At 41.1% G+C, this 26,942-nt stretch overlaps 1 protein-coding gene across 1 annotated transcript in view; it reads right to left on the bottom strand.

Moving 5' to 3' along the window:
* The window catches only part of zmiz1a (zinc finger, MIZ-type containing 1a), a 138,032-nt gene that overhangs the window by 94,926 nt on the left and 16,164 nt on the right, over positions 1-26,942 (bottom strand). The window contains exon 2 of the mRNA XM_084735341.1: positions 7,215-7,331. The gene's annotated coding sequence lies outside the window, so the exon portion shown is untranslated. The remainder of the gene's footprint in view (positions 1-7,214; positions 7,332-26,942) is intronic.

Below are 26,942 nucleotides of genomic sequence, written 5' to 3'. Positions count from 1 at the left end.
TTAATGTGTGGTTGTGGCAGTTTCTGCAGAGACTCTGCCCTCTGCATGTAATTCCTTATTTTCTCAATATTTTGCCAAACAGCTTGGACAAATCCTACCTTCCCTACTTACACAAAGTTGTTGCAGGAGAATAGTTGGCAACATGTCATGTTGTAGCAGTCTACCAAATGAAGTTATTTGAAACGCCACCAGTACGTTGTCTGGTTTCCACCACATTTTGGTGATGTTGTGACATTTTAGCACCGCTGCAGCAATGTCATTGTATAAAATATAAAGTATTGCAAAAACACCAGCCACCTCACATTTACAACATTGCGGGGACTGGCTGTGTTTGTAGGGATTTAAGTTAAAGATTCTGGCATTAACAGCAATGGAAAATCACTCACACATTCATGCACAGGCAGGCACCACATCTTCACCCCATGTAGAGAGCTACTTTAATTGCTTTGTTTCAATGGTCCCCTCTGAATGGGAGAGAAGCTGGGGGCTGCAGTTTACAAGACACATCTGCAGGTGTTGCATTTCAAACTGAGAAACTCAAGCTGTGAGAAAGAACACATACACCAATGGAGGCACACAGACAGAGGAATATACTCTCTCACATACACACACACTGCAGGTGTAGCACCGTTCAGCTCTTTCCTCCACGGCATCGAGCCCGAAAAATGCAGGCGCATCTGAGCAAGGTGAAATTGAAAATCTTTTAACATCTGTGTCTCTTTTAAGAAAAATACTGGCTTTAATGTGAGACAATGCAAAATATATGTCAAGAGAAAGTAGTATATTGAGCGCAGATGTGTCAAATTGAGAGAAAAGAATGTGCTCATCAACGGGGCTCCTGGCGCTTCCCAGTAGGCACTTCACACTAAAAGTCTGGCAGAGCCATAAATACCACCAACTAATGTGACTCAGGGTCGTGTAGGTTTTAGATAACCTCTCCGGCCGGTGCACTTTGTGAAAAACTGCTTTACTTTTTTTTTGCCACAGTCACTGATCCACAGTATCTCCTCCAAAGAGAATAGCTCATTCAGAACTATTTTCACCCGTTTCATTCAGAACCTCACGTTGCAGTGTCTCTCCGAGAATCAAATCTGTTTGTTAAAGCTGAGAGTCAAGTAGTTTGGAGGATCTTGGGTAGCGTGTTTCCTATAATTCACAGAAAGAAAGAGCAATCAGCTGAGCTTCAGATGGCATCCGACAGATCCAATCTCCTTTTTTTCAAGCGTCTCTATTGTAATGTTCCCACACACTGACACGCATGCACACATTTCTCATAATCTATGCAAATAGGCCACAGATGGACAAGAATGAATCTAATTGAGAAACATATGTGTCGCACTTTTAAAAATAATAATTCTTACAACTCTGTTTGCTTTTTGTCCTCATCTTCTTTCTGTCTTCTTTCCTTCATTCATTAAGCTTTACGTGTAGCAGTTATGCTGGCGTCTTGCCACACCGTTTGAGAAATTATTCAAATGAGGACACCATGTTTCTTTTGTTTACCGCCTTGAATGGCGACACGGAAACAAGGTTGGAGTATTCATGAACGCCATTTCTCACTCTCGTGCTACAACTACCACCTCCTTCACTCTCCCTCCCTTCTCTGTGAATCCATCAGAGGAACGTCCCGGGCATTATGAGAGGCCATTAATGAGTGTGTGGCGTGGCGTGTTGTGATGCGCGACATATTACAGCCATTCATCAGAGCCGGGAGACACTTGACAGGCGGACAGCCAACAGGTTGTGTAATCATATAACACAGCCATGTCAGGCCTGCCACGGCTCCGTGTCCCATTCAGGCCTCTAATGTTATTTTCCTCTGGGTAATTGACGACGCCAGACAGAGACCCAGTGATGGATAACATCATGGGCCGGCCGGCGCACAAAGATGGCGGCCTGACGGAGTGATGTCATTTCAGATTACATCAACATTTGGAGATATTTAAAGGAAGATTCCGCTTAATAAAATTTGGGTTTTCTTTTCATGGTTTTGGACAATATTTTTATTGGTTATGATGACTTTGTATTCATCTCGTCTGTACTCATCACTAAAATTAAGTCAGACGGGGAAAGTTGGGCCGATATGGGTTTTTCAACAGCCAATGCTGATATTTGGACAGCAGACTGATATATAATGTTGATATAAAAATAAATTCATGCATAATTCCATTATTCCATGCGCATTACATGGTTTTCTTAGCCAGCAACATGACACATTAGATGTAATTTTTATTAATTAATGAGATTAAAAAAAAGGGTATAGTATGTCAGAAGCAGTCACTATTCTACACATTATAATATAAGCTAATAAATTATATATTTAACAGCTTTAGTTTGGATTTGCTGTCATGTAAGGACGGGAGAAACACATTAACATTTATTATTCAAATTCAAATTAAAACTGATAGTGAGTGCACTCAAATTATTAGTGATAATCCCTCATTGCACAGAAAAATGGACAGTTTATAAAGTTTTAAATTTCTAGTTTTGATATAATACCATGAAAAATATTAATATTCAACACCATTTTTGATACCCTACAGAAAAATGAGACTCAACATCGAGGGCATAAAATTTTCTATTTTTAATGAGAGATAAATGAAACAAGGCTGTATCATGACAACAGATACAGCAAATGAGACAAATGATGAGAAGAAAACGGCAATGTGAGTAAGTGAGAAGAGGCAGGACTATGTGGGCACTGCAGCGGCGTGTGTGTCAACTCGCTGTTGGAGAGAAGACAGAGCGAAAAAATGCGGCTGTATCTGAGTACCGATACTGTGAAAAATGAATATTGAAAGCATTACAAATTTTCAGGATTAATATTTATTGAATTTATTTAATATTTACTTTTTTGTCCTTGTTTTTCCTTCCAATTAGATTTGGTTACCTTAGGGGTTTGTTTACAACCTGCATGACCATCTGACTGCTCCAGTTTCTTGCTACATACAACTTCTTTTTAGCACGTCTCAGCACTAAAATGTTATAACTGACTATTTTTGTCAGCTATTATGGGGAAATAAGTTGTATGGAACAAAAATGTACCTTGACACAAAGTGAAAAATCAAGGAAACAAAGCCAGGATAACACCTTCTTGATCAATTTGAGCAGCACACAAACCCCATTTATATTACTTATTAGGCTTAATGAGTCATAATTGTGTTAAGGCAAAGAAGTCATCTAAATCTATTAAATAAAGCTATAATAAGACATTAATCTAAGTTAGTGCATTAATTACGTAAAACATGACAAAGTAAAAGTGTTACTCTGGTAATTATAGTGTACTAGGAATGCCATCTGACACTGAGGAATGTGTTGCAAATATTCCAACTCCTCTGCACAACACAACTCTCAGCTACATCACAGAAGTAAAGGTGGCCCTGAGGCGGTGTTAGACATTGTTAAGGATAGCAAGTATCCTCACACAACCTGTTCTGCTCTGTCCCTAAGCTGGAAAAGAGAAGACAATGTTCTCTCTCATCCTCCCACTCTCACCACTTTATACCTCTGCTTGTTTGTGAGATGCCTCTCGCAGCACACAATCCAAAAAAGGCCAGCTTGCCTTGTGTATGTGAAAAAATGGGCCATAAGACGATAACACAATGAATATCAGCAGCAAGGATAAAAATACACATTCCTGTCGTCGTTTGAATATCATCACAGTCTCCTAAGCTGCAGCACCCTGAGGTGAAACTCCTCAGAGAATAAGAGTCTTGATTAGACTTATACTCTCTCTCAAACTATCTTGGTCGATGTCTCTCACCCTCTCTGTGTTACAAACATACAGTATAATATCTACATACACATTTACCTCAGAAAAACTTTACTCTGCAGAGGAAAAATATGTACAGAAATTAAGAGGAGAAGAGGAACAGACCAAAAAGGAAGAGGGTGCAGGACGCAAAATGGAGGGAAAGAAACAGCCGAAAATGAAAAAGACGGCTGGGAACGGGATGCTAATTCCCTCAGTGTCAGATAATCCCAAAGAGCTCCCACACCCTTTGCTTTATCAAGGAACGCCATGTGGCACCGAGGAGCAGACAACACACCAAAAGAGCCGAACCCAACCGGAGAACACTCAGACTACCTCTACAATGTCCACTTATTTAAAAACGCTCTTCACATATGTCCATACAAGAGTTTTCATAATTGTTTTCTATAAAGATCTGACAGAACTGTTATTCTGGTGTCTCGGCTGGTTGAACTCCATTTTGAACTGTGCTGATGTGCTGAATGTGTCGATCAAATTGCCTGTATTGAATGTCGGGTGAAATTTAAAATGAGTGACAGCAGATTAGAGTCAACATAAAGCTCTTCTTTAGACCTTAGTGCAGGGTCAACATCAATAGCCCTTTTCCATCCACATGTTCTGATTTGCCTTGACTCGGTTTGACTCAGTGCACTAGTCTAGTACAGCAGGGAATTACATCTCCATTACAACAGGGCTACCCACTTGAGCGCATCTTTTAACATCAATAGGCTTGACTTGAGTCAAATGCCTGTAAAATGGTGTTTTTTTTCCTTTAAATCTCTACAACAAAAATCCCCCAATATTTTATTATTTAAAAGCTTTTATTATGAAGAAACACAATTCCTATATAGCTGAAAGCGAGCATGAAACAGCAAAATAATGCAGACACCTGAAAGTACAAACAGCATCACAGGGGAGAAACTGAATGTCAAATCACAGAGATTCAGTTAGAAGCTACAAAAGTTCTGAGAGTTGAAAACAGAGAAATTAAAAAAGCACCTTTCTCTCTGATCTCCTGCACACACGAGTTGAGTCTTGCAATACAGGCTTGTTTAAGGGGGAGAAAGGGGGGTCAGTGAAGGGTTGACTGTGGGGACGGGATGTTACCAAAACCCACTTGGGGGCTGATCAGTCAGGCTTTGGCCCTACGGTGGAGATGGCTTTGTTAGGCAGAGTCTTTCCTCAGCTTTCACTTTCAGCGATTTCTTTCTGGAAACTTGTAGGAGAAAGCATAAGCAACCCAAGTTGTCTCCAAGTAGCATATAGTTGCAAGCTGGTACCAAAATTAGCACCAGACAACAGACAAACAGGTAAAATATGCAAGTGGCTGGAAGATTTGCATCATTCACTTGCCAAAAACAATGGTAATCTAGTGAGTGGCTTGTAAAATCTGCACGTTCACTAGCCTTTTTGCCGGTGGACAAAAACCAACTAATTTTTCACCTTTGTCATACATCAGATACAGCATAGCTACATGCCTAAGCTGTAGCTAAGCTGTAACCCTTTGACGCAGAACTATATTTCACCTTTAGTGTGGACACAACACACTGAAGGAATCCACCCAACCATTACATATTCACACACACACACACACACACTCTTCCTCTCTCCTCAATCTCAGCTCCATGGCCTCACAACGGCCACAGTGTTCAGTGTCAACAGTGGTCACACTATGTGGCGCTAACATTAAAAATGCATCCAATTAAAGCTGCGGGGGAAAATACTCGTCTGTAAACGGCAACAGTCTGTAACATGTTTGCAGCAATGATAGGCTTTCTAAACAAATTAAGCCAGCGGAGCTCTACATTACTCATCCTGGCTGGCTGTCTGGCCAAATTCTGCATCAATTGCACAGTTGTTTGATCAACTGCTGGTGCACTGTGTATGTGTTAATGTGAGAGAAGAGGAAAAAAAAAAGAACAGATATGAGTCCATGGATACCAGGCGAGATGAATCCAGTGTGACAGCAGTGGAGAGAGACAGTAAAACTTCGTCTTCCTATACTTTCATGTGTCTGCAGTCGGGTGCTGTCACATTCTGCAGCTCTGTTCAGCTGGCTGGCAGCGTATTTCTCTCTTTCACTGTGCATTACTTGTCACTTTTGTGTGTGTGTGTGTGTGTATTTGTGTGCGTGTGTGTATGTGTTAAACCTGTCGCTTTCTGTGCTCTGACGTCCGTGTGCTTATCGCCGTGGCTGATCCCTGGTAGTCGTGCATGTGTGTACAGTATCTGTGTCTGTCTACATATGCGTGCACATGTGTGTGTTTTTGTGTGAGAGGCAGATGTTCCCCGGACGCTGCCATTGCTCAGTGTTCACACACACGCGCACACACACCACACTAAGGAAGATTAACCAGCACTTTATTTATCCATTTGCTTCCTGGATCTGTCCCCCCACCCACCCTCCAAACCCTCCCATCAGCCCCTCACCATCCTCCTTAATCCCTGGTAGCACAGAATACAGGAGGGAAGGCAAAAGAGGGTGTAAAATTGGAGCTAGGTGGCAGAGTTTTGCACCACTCTGGTCCTATTTTTAAAAATGGCTTATTTTTCTGATTCAAGGCCATGAGAAGAATTTGAAATGCATGGGCAGCAGACATATGAATTTGAACCACAATAACCTCTTCAAAGTATCACATTTGTTTGGGATTGTGCTGTACTCATATTCAATTCAATATCAAATTACTATAATATGCCACCTAAACCACAACCAAAAGCACGAAAAAGCAGCCCATAGTTAAAGGGATAGTTTGGATTCTTTGATTCTAAACACAGCATACATTTAAACTGATCTTGATTATTGTTTTAGGTGGACCTTTTTGTAGTGGCTAAAATATCTTTTGTTGCACAGCATTTCATTGCTTAGTTTTGGTGCTGGTACTTCAAAAAATCTGAACTATCCCTTTAAGGTTAGAAATAGGATCAGGTTAAAGTGGGGTAAAGTTTACATCTACACTCAGGGATATGGTTACGTAGCCCAGAAAAGCACTCAATCAACAAGCTAAACTTGTGTTTACTTTTTGTCACTAGAAATATATTAACACATAAATCTTTTCCCTACTTCCCAGCCCTGCATCTGCCCACTCTGAAAAACAGAAAATGTGACATTTTTTGGAAACAAATGGTTCTTGAATCACAGCATTGGGGTTCTGCTCTATTCTCCAAGTATTGACACTGGCCACAGGCTTCTCGGCGGGGACTGGCTGGGTTTTTTTGGACGGAGCCAAACAAGATCCCGCACAGCTCCTCATAAACAGCAGCTGCAGACTGCTCAGTTCCCAGTTCCTCCCCGGCCGCCAGCCCAGGAGGGTCCAATCAAAACCAGCCACATTACTCCCTCACTTCGCCTTTGCGTGCCAAGTCTGCTCCGCGTCGGAAAAAAAAAACAAAAAAAAACAGAAGCCAGAACCAAAGAGGGTGCACACAATCACCGAGCTGTGGATTAAAAGAAGAATCTGTTTACCTGTGTGAACTTTGACCTCGCTGGTGCTGCTGCTGTGGTCGCCGCCCCCTCCCCCTCCCTGGCCTTCATGTATTCCTCACACACGGTCCCTCACTGACCCCCTCCTTTAGCGGTGATCTGAGGGGAAGGAAGACAGAAGAAAAGGCTGTTAAATTTCTTTTAATGGAATGCCAGGGAGAACCTGGTTCAGACAGAGGACAAATGTATCACAGAGAAATACACCCCGCTGTTGAAAAATGTATGCGGGAAGAAGCCATGAGGGAGTTTGCTATACTGCCCCATTTACTCTACCTCCTAACCCTGCCGGAAAGCCAATGAACCAATGAACAACTGCACCACCTATCACACTGCCACTGCCGTGCCTGTATACTGCAGCAGTCCCGTACATCCCCCCACGCGACCCCACCCCCCGCTGCACAGGAACAATGTCCTTCCTAAAGGTTATCAGCAGCCGGGCTCTTGGTCAGCCCCTCATCCTGAGTCCATTACACACACAGCGGCGAGATTCACCGCCTTAATACACCTCTCTTAGTCTCTCTTCACTGCTTCGCTGCCCCCTTTACAGGCTGATACAAATCCAGCGTATAGGCCCAGAACATACACATACACGCAGGTTTTGGGATTAGCTGACAAACACATTCTGTCTCGAGACATCTGTGACGCACTTCAATTCAACTGACTGAAGTTTCCTCAGGAAAACTATCATGGAATCAGGGAAGGGTATCAAAAACAGATACTAAACCAACAGTGGTTCCTGATTGATCAGTTCCGAAATATCAATAAGCTCATGGACAAAAGATGATGGGAAACAATTAAGGTTTCTGCAGGTTTCCATTATAGATGCAATTTAAGCCCTATTTTATGTCCATAGAGACAAAAAAAGTACAAACACGGTTTGCATGAGTGGTGATTGGGTCAATGCTGGGTTCATTTTGTAGTTGTTACAACACAGTTGATGCAAATTTTCCCAAAAACATATTTAAAAGCAAGACCAAAGTTAATGCAAGTTTACAAGAGTAATGTTAACTTCATAACTCAATCCACTTTTGTATTTAAGACTTTTTAAAACATTTTAAGCCCTAAAATTCAGATTACTGGATTTTAGACTTCTTATGAACCTGCAGAAAGCCTGCAAAATGTTCAATAGTGTGGGTTGACTTTACCAAATTTAATTACAATACAGCTGAATGCAATAACTCCAGAAACAATTGAACTTATTTCTGTTCTGATGAATCTTTTCACATCTTTTCATAACTTGTCTACTTTTTTGCACCAAATTACAGTGAGTAGTATCAATAAGACTGTTGATAATCAGTATCAATGTCAATATCAATAAAACTGGTAAAAACAGTACCCATCCCTAGATGAAATACCACATTAGCCAATTATACAATAGAAATTTAAAAACCAACGCCTTTCCCTGTTCCTCTGCACGACTGTTTTTAGACATGCTAGTGACCATAATGCCATCATCAGGTCAGAATTTAAACCTGAAAAACTGAGAGCGTTCCTATCAACTCCTGCTCAATTGTTGTTTACTTTAGCATGCTAACAGGCTAAGCTAAGGTGGTAAACCAGGTCAATACTACATGTGTAACATCAGCATGTTAGAACTGTCACTGTGAGCATGTCAGCATGCTGATGTTTGCATTTAGCTCAAAGCACTGCTCTGCTACACATACTCAAGAGAGCTGCTAGCTGGCTGTAGACTCATAGGATAAGAAACACTTAAAAAAGATGACACTTCAGACTGATATATGACATTCAACATACTTTAAATGTATTCTCATGAAAATATGTGGCAATGCATGTATGCACCAAAGGATTACATGTAATGTACAAACAGTTCACTGTTTCACAGAGAATTATCACCAGATCCTGCAGTTCCCCTCAGCTCTGTGGAGCTTTTCAGCATTTTTCAGTTTGTTTACATTTAAAATAAAGCAGAAATGGATGAAATGGGAATAAAACCTCTTTACATTTGACAGAAAAACATTAGATGAATATGCAAAAGAAACAATTCCAGTCTTTATCTTAAGGTCTTCTTGCAATGACACTCCCAGAGGAAGACGCACCACTCTCTTTTCTCTCTCTTCCCATTGTTTCATCACTTACAATCTCTACACTGATGCAAACAAGCTTCCTCTGCTCCAGGCTGCCCTTGTGGCCATTTTCCAAGAGGTACAGTATATCTTGGCACTACTAATCAGAGTCGAAGAAATTCTGGCCAGTGGGACGCAGCTATTCACACAGAAATATGGGAAAGTAGAGGAGATTTGATATCAGTACTACTGAAAAGAACAACGTGAACTATACAAGTGAATTGTTTTAGTACATCTTTGTCTGTCTACACCTCTTGGGTACAGTTTATCTTTTGAAAACACCATGTTCGCAGGAAATCAAGTTAATAGCTCTCCACAATGAGTTGGTTTTGACATTTCAGAGCTTTGCTGAAGTTATAATAAAATAAGGTGTTTGCATGTAATGTTTAAACAGAGAAAAAACATGGCTTGAAATATGAAAGCTGTCATTGTAAGACTAAATGTAAAATATCTCCTCTTAATGTCTCGAAAACAATACATGAGTGGTTTGAACAGAAGGGCAGTATGGACTAAATGGGGCCCCCATACATCGTAACACCTGCTCATTCATTTAATCCACAAGAAGAGGGGAACATACTGAAGAACATACTGTGGGAAGAGGGGTCTGATGTTGGACCGAGGCCAACAAAAAGAGGACAGGGCGGAGGAGAAACCCATAAATACGCAGGGAGGCGAGCAGGTGTCGCAGACAAATGTGATTTACAGGGTCTTCGTCCCGTACAGTGCTGACAGGTAAGCCTATTAGGTTGATATTACCCAGCTATAACACGCACCGATGGACCCTCTTAAAAACGTGTGTGCAGCCAGTGTGTAAAGGTTATGGGTTTAAGAGAAAGATTATAATATCACACTGTTAAGTTGGCCATACATTAAGTTCTGAAAGCTCAATTATTATACTAAAGCTGATTTTCAATATTCCTTCCATCACATCTTTTTTAAAAGGCGACGTCATTTCGCAACCATACCACAGAGCTGTCTTTCGCTTCCTTTCAGAGGAAGTTTGTATTATTTTAAGTGGGGTTGGCTTGTGGCGGTGGCTTCTGTGTTTTAAAAGGATAGTTCAGATCCACCGAAGTCACACAATAACACAAACAAGCTAACATATTGAGGCAGCAGTAGATCAGCAACTCCCATGTTCTGCAAGGTAAAAATGACTGATTTTGCCTATGGAGGTTGATTGCATTGAAGAGAGCAACATTTGGCTTTTCTAACCGCCATTTCCTGCCAAAAAAAGGCTGTCCACAGCTGAGCTTTCATGATAGCGCCCCTTTCTGCTTCTTCTAACTGGGGGCGTGCTGACTGGCACCTGCTGAAGGTAATTCACTGACTAGTGCCTCATAACCCCCCACTTCTATTAATCCAAACTATCCTTTTAATCTCAAACCTGAATTAACTATAGGCTGCTTTTTCTAACTTTTGTTTCTTTGTGGAGTTTGACTTTGCATCTATCGACACGTAGCTCATGCAATGTACAACCCTCTAAATATTCCAAACTATCCCCTAAAGGTTGGTTAAAAAAAAAAAAAAACAAACAAAAAAAAACAACAGCAGTTTTATTACACCAGAGGATAGACTGGATTATACTGGGAAAGCAATACTGGGTAAATGTTTTCACTGTGAAATGACATCAGCTTTCAAAGCAGAGAGTGCGAGAGGGAGCTAAATAGTGAGACGGCAGTGCATTTCTGCATATTGGAAACTGCCGGGGAGCAATCATGGAAGAATCCAAACGTTTATGAGAGACTAAATGCACTAGAACACCGAGCGGAGATCTGCAATCGAGTTTCACTTGTAATACTGCGTGAGAGACACGAGACTACGAGAAAATTGCTACCACTTGAGCAGCACACTACAGATGGTGTTGAGAGCAACACAGCACAAAGCAATGTGTTCCTTAATAATGTGGTGAATATTGCAGTGAAAAGCTGAGTGCGCCGTACAAGCTTCTGCAGACTCCAGCTTTTTTTTTTTTTTTTCTCCCCTGTCAGAAGTGTGAACTCTTTCATCCCGGATATAAGAGGCTGCGGTAAAATCCTCAAAGAAACTAATCGTGTTAAATGAGGTTTGTGTCTGTATCTATGACTTCTGAGTGTGTGTGTGTGTGTGTGTGGGCTGTGGGGGGTTATAGGTGCCTCTGTAAGACTAAAAATTCCTGTCGCCTTTGAATCTAAACTCTGTGTCAACTCTCCACTCGAGCCAGTTTCATAATCGCGCTCGGCATTACTCTCTTAACACTTCAATCCTGGTAATCGTATCTGATGATGTGGCTGCTCATTGACTGAGGAGGCAAACCAATTTTCTGTGCAAAGTCTTTAAAGTGATTCAAATGCTGGAGATGACAAAGCCCAAGTTTGCCTGTTAAAAGCCCTTAACACCACAACGTTTACTTTAGCTTCCTGGGGGGAATCCTAGTCTCAAGCGGCTGCTCAGCTCATACAGACAGACTCACTCACATGTGCACACACTCACATATACACACACATCTTATCATCCAAGGCTGAGGAAGCAGGAGAGCTATAAAAGCCGACCTCATCTCCTTAAAACAGGCAGGGCTGTCCCTGGGCGTCTTAACACAACTCATCAACTGTTAAACCAGAGAGAGGCAGAGCAGTAAAAATCAATGCCCCCCAACACGGCAAACAGCAGTCAATGATGTTAGGTGGAAGAGGAGAGAGCCAGAATTTGCAGCAGCGTCTCGAGAGGTAAGGAAGAAGTGAGCAGGACGGAAGGAGAAAGTCCACGTTAAGCTAAAAGCGGCAGGCTAATATATGTAATTGATTACCTCTATGCAAATAGAAGAAGTCTAAAAAAACAGGGAATGCAATTTAAAGCAACGAGAGTCTCTGAAATCGATTGCCGCTGTGAGTGAGAGAAGCCATTTCCCTCCAGCCAAGATAAAACACTTTACTAGGAGCTGTCAGATACTTATCAGGAGGAAATTAGCAGAGGAATACCATTTTCCCAAAACAAACAGGTCAAGTGTTTTCTCCTCCTCCTCGAGTGGGCTCTCCCTCTCCTTCACTCTCACCCACTCTGATATCATCATCTGTTATTTCCTCCCGTTTTAATGCCAACAGTGAGGAGAGCCACGGCCGCATTTCATTCAAACAGATCATTTGTAAGGAAAAAAAAAAAAAACATGCAGGCGGGCTCTTGTGCCAGCAGGAGCATGTTGGTGTTTGAAACAGAGACGATGACGTCTCTGGTTTGCCTCAGCTTCCAGGAACAACATTAGCTGCATTTCCACCCAAAATACCTGGAACTTTTTGTCCCGGGAACTTCTTTTCAAGGAACTATAAAGTTTCTTCAGCCTTTTGTTGTCTGTGTTTTCACCGCAGTCTTAAGATCTGTGAATATTAGGTGAATTAGTCCGCTCACATATGGAAAAGAGACAACTCATTTTGCACATCATTTCTGCACACCACTATGAATGAAAATGAAAACAATGATGGCATCATATAAACTGACTGACGGACAGGCACTGTTGTTTTGGTCCATCAGTTGTCTTTTTTCATGTGTGACGCCATGTTGATGTGTCAAAGCACAATGAACGAACTGCTTTGTGGCTCCAGGTTTTTAAACTGTTGGCTGAAATAAAATGCGAGCACTCAACCACTCACACATGTTCAGCAATGCAAGCCCCACTCCTAAAAGTTCCTGTACGTTTGGTCACTTTCAATCTGAGCGTGCTCCTATACATAAGGGGTGGAAGGCCTTTTATATGTCTGCGTCCAGGGGCCCCTTGTCTCATAAATCCATCCATGATGCAGAATACAAGTGACAGATCTTTTTCTTATATACAGTATTTCCATTTTATCTCATTTTCATTCTATTTTAATTCAATTTGCCCCTTGCATGCCTAATTTTTTCCCTTGTGCTGCTGCGTAAAATTGAATTTTCCCTACAGGGGATCAATAAAGGTACATCTTGACCTCCTATCTCTTATTCAGATTGCCACTTTGTAAATATGTACAGTTGTGTTCTAACAAGAAGTTGCATTGAAAATTAAAATGCTATTTGCTCGAAAAGGCCATGTCTGTCATATTTTTTTGGTAAAATAGTCAGTAGCGATCTATATCAAAATTATTTTCTTATTCTACATGAACTATAAAGACTACAAATGAACACTTAAAAAAAACTACTCAATTAAATGAATTATTTATTTTCTTTGGTATTTTTGTCATACACAGAACAGATGTTCAATGATGATTGCTGGATAATATCTATGTTGATTATCTCAAATGTCAAATCACTAGCGTGCACTAGGGCCTACTGTCGTAACTACCTTACGCCACTGCCCCAGAGCCTGCCAGCACCCGCACGTACACACTGACGCAAGTCTGTCCCAAAATCTCTGAGCCAGATCTCACCAAAACAATATTTGCATTTTTTGGCCTGCAGTTTGTGTTCCTGCCTGGCTGATGGGAAGGAGGGGGGGAAACAGAAAGAAAGAAAACACACATAGAACAGAGCACAAAGAGATGTGTGGAAGGCAGCAGCCCACACAAGACAGCCTCGTCGGAGAGAGAAGAGGGCAGCTCGGCGTCAACATCAACACTGGTTCTGCAGTCATCGCTCAGCAGGTAATTATGATAACAACGTGTTCCCTAGGCAGCTTCTCTCTGATTTAGTTTCCGAGCACTTACCCTTCCTAAAATCTCCTCCCGATAACATCTGATATGATTACAAAGTCAAGATCCTTTTCAAGGAGCGCCCACTTATGTGCCTCTAATTTGGTGTATAGTAACTCTCCCTCTTGTGACTACTCAATGATGCTTCTCATCTTATTGTGTATGCTTAGTTAAGACACAGCACCGTTCGGATTTTCAGAACATTTTGGAAAACGCCATGACATAAATGAACCTCACCTACCAACACCATCTGTTATGGAGCGCTCCGCTGCCTGCTATTACCTTCAATTGTAAACACGGCCTTGCCCACATGGGGGAAATACATCATTTCATTGTGTCTGTTATCATCCAGTTGTAACAGTGGGGAGTTTTGGCCCTGAATGGAGTCAGCGGAGTTGACCCTGTGATTACCTCTGCGATGCGGCATTTTCCTCGGCTGTCATCGCGCCCGACCCTTTAAACAGCCAGCGCTGCTCCGCAACGGGGCCAGGCTGTTGACATACTGAAGACATTTAAGATAATCCCGGAGATGTCTCTGTGTTTTCCAAGATTACATCTTCAAAGGGGAAACGCGGCCGGCAGCCTCTACTTGAAAGGGAGGGAAGATGCAGAGGGCTCTTGTTCTGAAGGAGGGGGAGGAATAGCTCAAGAATGCAATCATGGTTTTGGAGTGGAAGGAGGCCTGTCCTGGCTAGCTAAGCTGGCAGGAGGGTGAGAGGATAGCAGGGAGTGGGGGGGGTGCAGGAGGAGGTGTGAGTGCAATCAGACCTGAGAGAGAAAACACACCTGTTGGACGGGACAAAACAGAGGGAGGTAAAGAAAGGACTCTCACCTGTGTGACCTGACAAAGGCTGTAAATCACACAGTTCATCTACAGCCCAGCCCTGCCTTTTATTATGTTTGGGATGTCGACATGTCGAGGTTAAATGGTCAGGTTTTGAGAGCAAAATACACACAATATCTGAGTGATATGAGCCGACAAAGTCATTACATTGTTGATGCATAACTTTTCTCAGAACAGTCTTGTCTTTTCTATGGATTTTGTCTGTTTTAATCCATGTCCATAAAAATGATATACACCTTGTTTTCTCTATTTGTTCAAATAAAGAAAACTTTTTTTAAGTATTTATAATGCTATTGATTATAACAGACTTTACAGTTTTGCTCTTGGTTGTCCTTTCATAACTAATAATTGTACAATGTATGAAGCTCTAAATTTGCCCTCTCCCATCATAAGAAGACAGCAACACAGGCTGCATTCATTTTCAAATGTATAGGTGTAAATTTGAATTACCCTCACTATTTAAAACCATTTGTTATGGCTGTGTATTAGCAAGAATCTGGCAATACAATATGCATCATGATATGGGGGTTATGATTCAATATAATGCACTACATTGAAATACTGTGAGCAAGGTGATAAACTACTTTTTATACAATCAGAACAGTGAAGATAGATAACAACACTGCTATTATTAGTTGGTAGTTTATACACAACACAAAATGAACCATTGCATTAAATCTTTGCATGTATCACAATACAGTGTTTTTGAGAACTGATACAGTATCACAAAACATATTATTATGATACTTGAGTGTTTTCTTACACTCCTACCATTTATGATAGTGTTTTCACATTTAGACATTCTGTGCAGCTCTTTTTTTCTGTTCCTGCAGTCTCTTAATCAATAGCTAGGAAAGTATTTATGTTTAAAGTTTAAGATGAAATAATCTACCTGTAAACATTCTGTTCTTATCAACTTTCCATCTGTTCAAAAATGCCCTGTCTTCTTATCATGGGATCAGCTGTGCGTGCTCATCATCGCAACTCTATAATTATGTTTTACAACTTTCTTATGTAATACTATCACTGGTAGTAATACATATCTATAACCTATAAATGAGTTATCTATTTTTATGCTCTATTTGGAGTATGATCTCCTGATTTTCTATGGCTATTGCTTGTTTGTTTGTTTGTTTTTGGTCATATTTGGAGTTGTTTCATTATCTTGTTACTTTCATTTTTTGCTAAATGTTTTGGCTAACTGAGTTTATATTGTATTATTGTTGATGAGTGATAAGTGTGTGACTCTGAGGGAACTTTCAAAAGTCTGAAAAATAACCCTCATGATGTCAGCAGGGTTATCTCGGTTTGGGCTCAAAGATGACAAACTGATAAAAGAGAGCCTGCAGTACAAACTGCGGAAAAAGGAGTTTGAATGATGAGGGAAATAAACAGACAAAGTCTAACAACAAAAGATGTTATTGAGTTGCACTGTGGAAAATGTAGGAGCCAGTGTTTTTGGAGCTTGACCTTTACAATAAACTGAAAGTTAGGATATCTCAGCCACTGCTGCATCGATTCTGATCATCCTTTTTTTAAATGTGTCTCTTGAAAGCCTTTTATTTTGTAGAAGAACACTAAATCACTTGAGCACCCTTTTAATGTTTCTGTTGTTTGTCACTTCAGTGCAGTTGCCAGACTTTTAGAAAACAATATAAAATGTATAGCAGAATGTGTCTGTGTCACTTAAAGTGATCTTTTGGATCAAAATGTGACAAAGTGTGGTGTTTGCCAAATAAAATGCAGTTAGTTATTAATCCCTGAGGGAAGACTTGGCTACTGCATGTGACCCATTCTGACTATTTAGAACTTAGGGAAGTTCCTGGTCCCCCAGGCGCTGTACTGTGACTACTGCAACTCCAGTGACCATGACTTAAGTCCTGTAGAGCCTCCTGACAGTAGTCCCCCCACAGTGTGATTTACATCGTGCATCATCACAAAGCATTTTAGACACTTCGCTGTGAGTCGCTGCATGGCCACTTGCATCTCCCGGCAAAGGACAAAAATTAGACATGCAAAATGAAATGTGTCACACACAAATCGCTTAGGAAGTATTTAATAAAAGCAAGAAATTATGACTCATATCTGCAACAAATGTCAGTAGTGACGTTCTCCGTGGCTGTGAGCACCTCTTTATGACTCATGGAAGTGTTGGCTAACGTAGCTCTGACGGACACAGAAATCTCTCAGCGGTATCCTTTCCAACTGCACTGAACGGCATTATGTGATAACAGTGGTACTAATTATAGGACGGGAGTATTTTGACACAGAACACGGGGGAGAACTTGCGAAGAACACAGAAGTAATAATATCAGTTTCTACTACAGCGAGAAGCAGGCACAAAACTGAGTATTTTATGCTTTCTTTTTGCTCAGTCCTGCTTCTCAGCTGGCTTCTCGCTGACATCATCAGTGAGTCAGCGACCAGAGCCCCGAGCCGGGATCAAAACACACAGAGTGAGGTCTGTCTATTATCAGCTGCACATACTGTATGCCATGAGAAGGCACAAACACCCAGACAAAGAGGCACACAAGTCACACAACCACCAGAAGGCTATTTTTGAGCCACGGACGAAGAAGAAAACAAATATGTCATCAGCAGGAGGCCGTGGCTGAGTGGATGAATCAATCGGTTGAATCATAATTGAGTCTCGCAGAGAGGAACTTATTTTAGAATGAGCGCCGATAAACAGCGATGGAAGTGTGGACAGACAAAGCAGCAAGCAGCAGCATTAGACAGATACAGCGTGGCTTCTCTGAGCGAGCTCTGCGGTGGGCCCCTCCTCCGTCCCTCCAGCCTCACTGGCCACGGTTGAAAAATTAATGCAGCAAACTGACAACACTTAGGGCCTCCCTCTCTCCTTCTCCCTCCTCCCCTCGTACCAAACAGGATCAATTACCAAAGCAGGGCTCCACTCAGTAGCACTAAAGAAGCAAGAGGCACTCTCCATCACAGCTGTGTGTGTGTGCACGTGCAAGTGTGTGTGTGTGTGTGAGGCTTATGATGAGCAGACAGAGGAGGAGGAGGTGGTAATAGTCTGTTTGCTTCTCTCTAATGACAGCAGCAGAGTGGATTAGTGAGCCTCCTAACCCATCAGCATCACTCCTCCCAGTAAGTGACAGAGCATGTAAATAACTGGTTGTGGCCACTACAGCAGGAGAAAAAGAAAAGGACACAGGAGGCCTCATGCAGCAACACTGACTTAAATTCATCTTCTATATTTTTTTTAAAAGTACTATATTTTTGCCTTTTTTGCCATAATTTGACAAGGACAGTCAAAGGTAGTAGAGAGAGGGGGGATGACACAAAGCAAATGGGACGCAGGTGGAAGTCGAACCGGCAGCCGCTGCAGAGGACCGATAGCTTCAGGGTATGGGGTGTATTCTCTACAGGGACATCGCAATTTCTCTTAGACTTTCACTTAAATTTCTGTTAACATGATATAAGAGAACTCCAGATGCATCAAATGCTCTTAAACATCCAAATCAGCTCTTACTCCGGTGTGCTGAAAGATGAATCCTGAACTGATTAGAGCTCAAAGAAAAAACTTTGTAATTCTTTTTATTCTAAATATTTAACAGTATTATTAATTAATGTATTTAGTTAGATTTTTGACTTGTCTAATAACAGTTTATTACATTATACCAGTTTACATGCTCCATAGATGTCTTCCAATTACTTTTTGTGTGGGAAAATGTAAACGAACTGTAAACTTGTTTCATCTGATTTCACAGGGACCTGGTGGCAGGCATTAAGAATAACTACACAGAAACAGCAAATCTTCTCCCTGATGGTCTTGTTTGCTTGTGCAGGTCATATAGATGCATCAGCACTGAACTGAGACCGTTCCATAACCAGTTAAAAACTCCTTGCAGTAGCTTTAAGATGATATGAAATAGACAGAAGTAGCAAATATGTTAAGGATGAAATAGATGTGGGAAAATATGAGACCTTTAACTGCCAACTGTAACTTAACCAAATGTTCTGTAACACAGAGAACAGCAAAACAAAGAACCCATTGGTGAACTCCAGAAATCAGTGGGTAGTCAAAAAATGAGAACAAATCATGGAAACAAACAAAAATGAGAGGAAATTTGTTCGTAAATGGCTTCCTACATGAGGCCCGGGGACATTAATAAGCCAAGAACATCTAAAATGTGTGTGTTATGTGAGTGTTTTCGTCCGTGCGCCTTCATTTGTATGCAGGTGGGGATTTCGAGGAGTTCCATTTCTACAACATCAGCCAAGTTATTCAAATGCAGCACATGTGACTGGAGAGGATAACATAAAGAAAGGCATCAGCAGAAATGGCAGCAGGCAGTAATCCCCCGGCCAGGCCACTTGTGTTTGCCACGCAGGCAGGCAGGCAGCGCTGTCAGTGGCAGCACCCATACAGGCCTTATCAGTGGCAGCCATAGGGCTCCTCTAATAACCCTGCTGATGCTTCTGCAAGGACAGACGGGTAAACGGACAAACAGACAGACAGGCGGACAGGTTTCACTTCCCACTTAAAGAAAGAGCCTGAGCGCCAGGTATCAGCCTGTCGCTCTGTGTGTGTGTGTGTGTGTGTGTGTGTGCACACACTGAGTGCATTTACTCATTTCCCTCACTTTGCAGCGTGTAATGCTCTGACAGCTTCATACGTGCTGTCACTTTCATCTAAATGCACTCCAGTGTTGACCGCCCCATCTATTAACCCCACACACGCACACACACGCACACATTTTGCATTTATGACAGCGTTGTCTAAACTCACGCTGGCGCTGCGGCCCCCAGTAGGAGCGTATCTGACTCCAGCATCATTATCGCCATTCAAAAGGTCAAGCACAGTGCTTCCAGCCTCTTCTTTGTGATTTATGCCTTTGTGCTATTACCTCTGTTCACATTAATCTCCATCTGTAAATCTAATCACACCGCCTCGCCATCGCAGCTCCTGGTGCTCTCAGGACAGAAGCCGTGGCCGACGGGGAAACAGCTTATGTAAATACGCCGCTGTTGACACAAGATGGGCAGCACACGGCGCCTCACTGCTATGATGAGACATGCTGATCAGGGCACGGATAAGAACAGCCGTCACTTTATTTGTTGTTACTGTCACCGTTCGTCTCTATCTTTACATCCTTTCCACTTGATATACTTTTCATATCTCCAGGAGCATTTTTCTCACCTCATCTTAAAGGGATAGTTCAGATTATTTGATGTGGGTTGTCGGTACCTATCCATATTCAGAGTAATACCCACAGTGGATGCCAGTTGGCATGCCCTCATTTTGGAGAAGGCGAGAGGGGCTAAGCAGTGACCCGATGTGGACAGGATCAGCCACAAAAGGTACAAAAGTACAAAAGGTATAGCCACTTGAAAAAGGTCCACCTAAAAAAAATCTGTCAGTATACATGTATGCTATGATTAAAATATTTTCATTGCTTTTTCTGACAGGAAACCACCATTATATAAGCCAAATATCAATCTCTCCAACCCATCGAAGCTCCATAGGTGAAATCTGTAACTTTGCAGAACATGGGAGTTGCTGGTCTTGATCAGCATAGTGTGTTTGTGTTATTGTGTGACTGGTGAATCCAAAATATCCTTTTAAAACTCTGAAGTCACACATAAACATGCAAAAACTAACAGATAGAAGCAGCAGGAAACCAGCGACTCCTGTGTTCTGTGAGGAAAAATGACTGATTTTGGTCGGTTTGGTTTGGAGAGAGTGATATCTGGCTTCTATAACAGCGGTTTCCTGTCAGAAAAAGCTGTCTGATAGCAAAGTAAAGCAGTAAAAACATTCTAAATATAGCATACACTTAAAGTGATGTTCATTTTTTAAGTGTACCTTTTGTAAGTGTTTAAAATACCTCTTATTCTCGACCCTGTTCACAGCAGTTCATTGCTTAGCTGCCATACTGATGCCCCTCTCTGCTTCTCCAAACTGTGGGCGTGTCTACTGGCATCTACTGTAGTTAACACACTGACTATGGAAAATTACCTCATACAACCCCACACCAAATAATCTTAACTTTACTTTAAGAGACTGATGTTTCTGAAAGGACCAAACAATGCAGACAGAGCTGTCAGACTGTCTGTAGTCAGTGAAGAACTCGAATATTGACACCAGTAAATGAAGGTGTCACTCATGATGATGCAGAAAAAAAGAAAATAGAAGTGCTACCAGGCGTGCTCTGCCCAATAATCATTACCTTCAGAGAGGCTCCACAGCCAACTGAGGCATCATGAAAACATCTCCTCTCGCGTGCCTCGAAGCAGCCTTGGAGCACTTTGAGCAGAGTGTCCGGACGCGGCTGCCACATGCGGTGTAAAGACTTAATCGGGTCTCCTGTGTGGAAGTACGGCAGTGCTCCTTGAGAGAATTCCCTCTGCAAGCGCTGATGGGAACCTTGGCGATGACACAGAGAAGCCCGCAGGCCTGTCAGCTCGAGTCTCCACGCAGCTCGAATCAGCACTCAGCTCTGGAAAACTTCTACTGCTGCACTGACACGCACTCATACACCGGCTGACACGAATCTCCAGCATCACTTCAAACATCCCTCAACATTGTACTCGACATGTGGCGTGTGTGTGCGATTCTCGGCATAAACGGGGGCTGAATCATTCTGGCTATTAAGTGAGATACTGAGTGGCACACAACCATCCCAAGAAGGTCTGCACGATTAAAATTGAAATAACAATATGGCCAAGTGCAATATCCAAATCGTAGAAGCAGCATTTTTTTAATGAAGGAAAAACATGTGACAAAATGGTATTATAATGAAGTATTATAGCACTGCTTTGGCACATACCCCGACAGGTCACATCATCATGATTTTTTATCTTTTAATTTTTCAGTAAAAATTTAAATTGTGATGCAAAACTGATCATTCGCAATCATAATATCTGTCAAAATAATCAATGAAGTCAAACTGTACCCTGCCCTGTATCATTTTCAAGTCAAACTGGAACATTTGCAGTCATGTAATCATGAATAATCTGGTGCTTCTTGTTTTATGGTATCATTGTTTGGGTCTTGTATTGTTCTGTCAGTATCTTCTTGTTGAGTTCTGAGTTCTTAATGTACATATTTATTGTGAGGATGTGTTTTGTTTTGTCTCTTGTGTATTTGTTGTTTAGTTTTTTGTACAACTATATTTTAAAGGCACAGCTAGGAATCAGCATTGTAAATCAGCTTAGGCTATAAATGATGTGGTGTGACGCATTGGTTTATGCTTCATACTTATCCCTATACAAATAAATATTAAAGAAATAAATAAAACAGGCAACCTACAGGCATCACACTCGGCTCGGGGAAATTGTGATAAGCATTTTTTTAGATGATATGATTAATTGATTAATCAAAAATCAACAGACACATTTAAAAGAATATAACTGCTATCTGAAGCCCTGCGTAATTAAAAAATGAAAATAATTCACAATCACAATATCTGATATCTAATCTCAAGATAAAGCACAGATATCACAGAAGTGATGTTTTAGGCTGAAGGGAAGATGTACTTTCTATGCTGCATGAAAATGTATATCTAATCAAATATCTAAACTTAACCAAACAATTTTAGCTCTACACATATTTTCGTGTAATTAATAAATATAAACCTATGATAATGTCAATGAGAATCTGATAAATGATGCCTCATTAGTCTATAAATCCTTTGATGAGAGCAGAAAATAGTAACAAACCCACTCTAATTGTTGCAATCTGTTGCGAGTTTCACCTTTAAAATGCGCAACATACAACTCCCGGAAGAGGAGAGTTTTAGGAAATCAATACAAAGCCCTAATTCCTTTGACAGATGTTATCAACTCAAGATTTCAAGATGGTGACTGATATTTTATGTGCCACCAAAATGCAAGGAGAGAGCTTTAAATAATTGATGGCGCTGGAGCAGGGAGATTTTTAACCGCTCTCCTCCTGTTATCAATCATTAATGGAGTTTCCATCAAAAACACTTCAACCCCTCAAGTATCAAATCTCTCTTGAAGGTGGAGGGCCCGCATTCAAACATCCCACTTAATCAAAGGGCACACAATGTGCTCCCCCCTTTCTCTCATTTTCGCTTGCGCAAATTAGGATAATAACAGCACAAATTGCAAAATTGTCCACGGCGCAAGTGTAAAAGTAGGCATTTTAGCTGAGGTCTTCTTGTGAGTGATGAGGGTTAATGGGAAAATTCTAAATGTTTAAATCACAGGGGGGAAAACGGCCTGCCAACCAACCTTTTTCAATTTCTTTCTCTCTTTGCCATACATACAGTATGCAGAGCTGTTTAAAGCTCGCTCTGCTCTGTAAAGCTGCAAGGCCTGCCTGGTCAAAGTCATCCAGGACACGATGTGCATCAGCGACACTCACAAAGAGCCGTAACACTGCTGCTGCCCTTTAAAACAACCACAAGGTTACACACAACACTGTATAAAGATGCACAGACACACACACACACACACACACACACACACACCAGAGGCAGCTAGAGTTTACTGCTTAGGACCGACTTTAAGGGATCAGCCAAGATCCTTAAAGTCCACTACCACCCAGCTGGGGCTACATGGTGTAAAACGTACTTGTCTATCATTGCAGCATCTTCTCCAACAATCCCACAGCCTCAGATGACACACACACACATCACACACACACCAGACTGAATGAGCGCTGCAGCTAAGTGATAGCAGAAATGATAGAGTATTCCTAATTACCCATCAAGATGGTTTTGACAGTGTTCTGTGTGCCAGTGATCAGTGTCATGGCGCAGTGCCAGCAGCGACTCGGTTCTGTTTGATTTGTAGCTGCAGCTGAGTAGCGGGTGGTGGTACACCAGGAGAGCTGCAGTGGCACTTTCTCTCCCTCCCTTTCTCCTTCTGTCACCCCCACTCCTCCATCCCTCTTTCTCTCACTACCACCACCCCCCAGCACACACACACACACACACGCACACACACTGTCCTGTTTCACTGGCCCGACCTTGCCTGTCATCAGTATAAAACACCTTTTCCAGGCTGCTGCATAACAGGCACACTGAGAGGACACTAAGAGGATTCTGCTGAAGAAACTTCCAGCTTGAAGAGTTCACATGCAAAAGTGAGCAGGACATATATGGTGCTAAATTATCTGTTGCTAATGGATTAATCAACTTAAAATTGACATACCGACATTAAATTTACCGACTGTAATAATCCAATCAGTCATCAGCAACGATACTAAGAGTCTACAGCCATGCTAGCAGAGGTCGTACTTCGGCACAGTCACACCTTGAGTTAAATGCTAACATCAGCATGCTCACAATGACAATGGTGACATGCAGATGTTTAGCAGGTACAAGCTAATGTTTACCATCTTAACAACTTTGGGTTAGCTTGTTAGCAAGCATGCGCTAATTAACACACAACACAAATATAGCTGAGTCTGATGGTAATGTTATCATTTCTGCAGGTATCTAAACCAAAGTGTTGGAAAACTTTAGACCTGATGTAGTGGAAAAGTTTAAAAAAAAACTATTACATATCATTATTACAAAGGCTTGAATGTGTGCATAAACTGTACTGGGGACCCCCCTCATGCAAGCTCCTCACAAGGCAGCATAAGTTTTTACATTTAGTTATGTGAAAGTACAACACAAGAGAAACACTGCAAGAGCGGATCTTCAACATCAGTAGGTTTCATCCTTATAGGATCTTGAATGTTTCTCAGATATGAAAAAAAGTAAAAGTAAGCATCCTAAAGGCATCACTTTTCACTTTCTTCTGCCATGTTTTAGATAAAATGATTAATTGACTGATCAAAAATCACATACTAATCATAAAGAACATAATTGCTTTTCACAGTCATACTAATTTAAAAAATAAGCACCTCAGTCCTGGGCTTTAAAGATACGTGTGGAGCATGTGCAGTCACTGATGTAATGAGATACATTATAACAAATGTGACAAAATAATGTACATCAAGGTGAATGGCTGCTATTGAGCACAAACATGAACCTATTAAATAGTGATTTATACAGTGTAAGCACACTGTGAGCCTTGGCTATGATACTGTAAGTGAACAGAATTAATGCACAGAGCCAGCCAGCTAATATTTGCTTAGTGAATGTTATCTGAAATTTGCAGCGTAGCTACATTTTTTTAATGTCTTTAAAGTGTACTTTGGCCACGAGTTTGTCTGGTCATATGAGCTACTCCAATCTTAAACCAATGCAGCAGCGCTACTGACAGGCTGATCCACCAGTATATCAACTGAGCACATACCGTAACCTCTTTGTAATGACCATATGTAAACAATTATTTCAATCTTACTGTTATCTGCACCTGAAAATGCATTGACATTCAGTTCATGGAGCCATCATGGGCTTGGGGTCCTGCCAACTAAGCGTCACAGGTCAATTATCCTTCAAAAGATAACAGGCGTGTCTGCCGTTTATCTAATCTCAGCCTGATTTCCATCTCAGGGATTTATACTAAGTAAACAAGATGTTGAGATATTCATTTTGAAAGGGGGCAGGCTTCATAAAGGGGACTAATCTGCTTGTCACACATGCTAGCCTTTTACTTTGTGACTGCTGACTCACATGAGATGCGCCGAATCAAAGCAGCTTCACATTCAGTGACTCAGGAGCTTTGTAAAGCTGACTATTCCCGAGACTTTGAGTTCATCTACTGCTTTATCTTAAAGGACCATTCCGGTGGTTCTGTGGCATGGCTCCAGACCTCTGAATCACTGCCCACATCTCAGATCTTGCATCTTTTTTCAGCAATTCAAAAAACTGTTTTGCTCATTGACAGCTGCAAACAACAGAGCCAATAAGAGCTCTGTATTAAGAATGGAGATCTTACAGTATCTGTCTGTGCCAGAGCTTGAAAATACAGTTGAACGCTAATAGTGATCATGTCTGTCCAACTCTTGATCACTATTCGCGGATGATTATAACCTAATTCTGATTCTTTTATTCCCTATGTAGATTACAATCTAATAAACGTTTTGTTTTTATTACTCAAATATGAAACAATGACACATACAGCTTCTCTATTTACCAAATGATATTGTCTGTTTAAAATACAGTACAGCTATTTCAACATTTTTTTTTTATGTATAACTGAAAGTTACAAAATGCTCACAATCGATTAATCATTAATAAGTTACAAAACACACTTTTTTTCTCATTTTAGGTTTAAGTTTAGTTATTCAACAAATGGCTCCACTGGACAAAACAATGTTCACATATGATGTCACGTATGAAAAGACCCAAAACGAATAAGGGTGCATTACTTGATTACTGGAAACTAATTTTTAAACATTTGTATAGAAATTATTCTGTCCCAAGATTTTTGATCCATATAATATCACTGCAGTAACCAAAAAATGGGCACAAAAAAAGCAGCAAGATTAATGAGACTGATGTGGCTGCACAGGTTGCTGTAAGTCGACTTAAATTAAAACTCTTGAAAGAGCAGAAAACAGCGAACATGAACACGAAGTCATGCAGAATAATGAAGTGAAAACAAAATGTCATTTCAGTCTGATCATCAGGCTCGTGGTTTTGCATGTTGAGCCCCTTAACTACAAGACAAATTATTATTATCAACCATTTTTAAAAGCACACCTGAAGTTTACTGAGGTTTTCTTTCAGGTTTCCTTTCCCTGCCTTTCAGACAGCCTTTGTTGCCCATCAATTCAACTTGAAAATCAACTTCCATCACAAAAATCCATCACAGAGTCGTTGTAACCTTCGTGCCCTTTCTATCAAAGTTGCTCTACAACTGAGTGGTATTTTAGTTGCAAACAGGGACCATTTTCAAAACTCTCCAACATCTGAGAGCTGAGCTGACAGTTGAATGCTGAAAAACACTGACAAGCTGTGTTGTCAGGAAAATCAAATCAGAATGGCAAGTGAGCAGACATGGATGTGAAAAGGAGCATGTGGATTTAGATGTTTCTTGTTTTATGAAAGGTTGCTTGTTGTAGCATCTTCAAACGCACCAACAGGAGTTTTAACTCTCTGCTGTCAGCTGCATTACTACATTCAGATAACGTAACTTCAGGGCAACTTAAGACTGTATATACTGATGGATTCACAATCTAAATCAAACTTCTGCAAGTGACATTGAAAGAGACTAGAGTTTGATTAGGGTTGCAAATTGTAAGCACTTTCCTTAA

Source organism: Lutjanus erythropterus, chromosome 14 (genome assembly GCF_056507025.1).
Source record: "Lutjanus erythropterus isolate fLutEry1 chromosome 14, fLutEry1.hap2, whole genome shotgun sequence".
Classification (NCBI taxonomy): domain Eukaryota; kingdom Metazoa; phylum Chordata; class Actinopteri; order Lutjaniformes; family Lutjanidae; genus Lutjanus; species Lutjanus erythropterus.
Note: the sequence above shows the minus strand (reverse complement) of the source record. Positions and strands in the feature narration are given on the sequence as shown.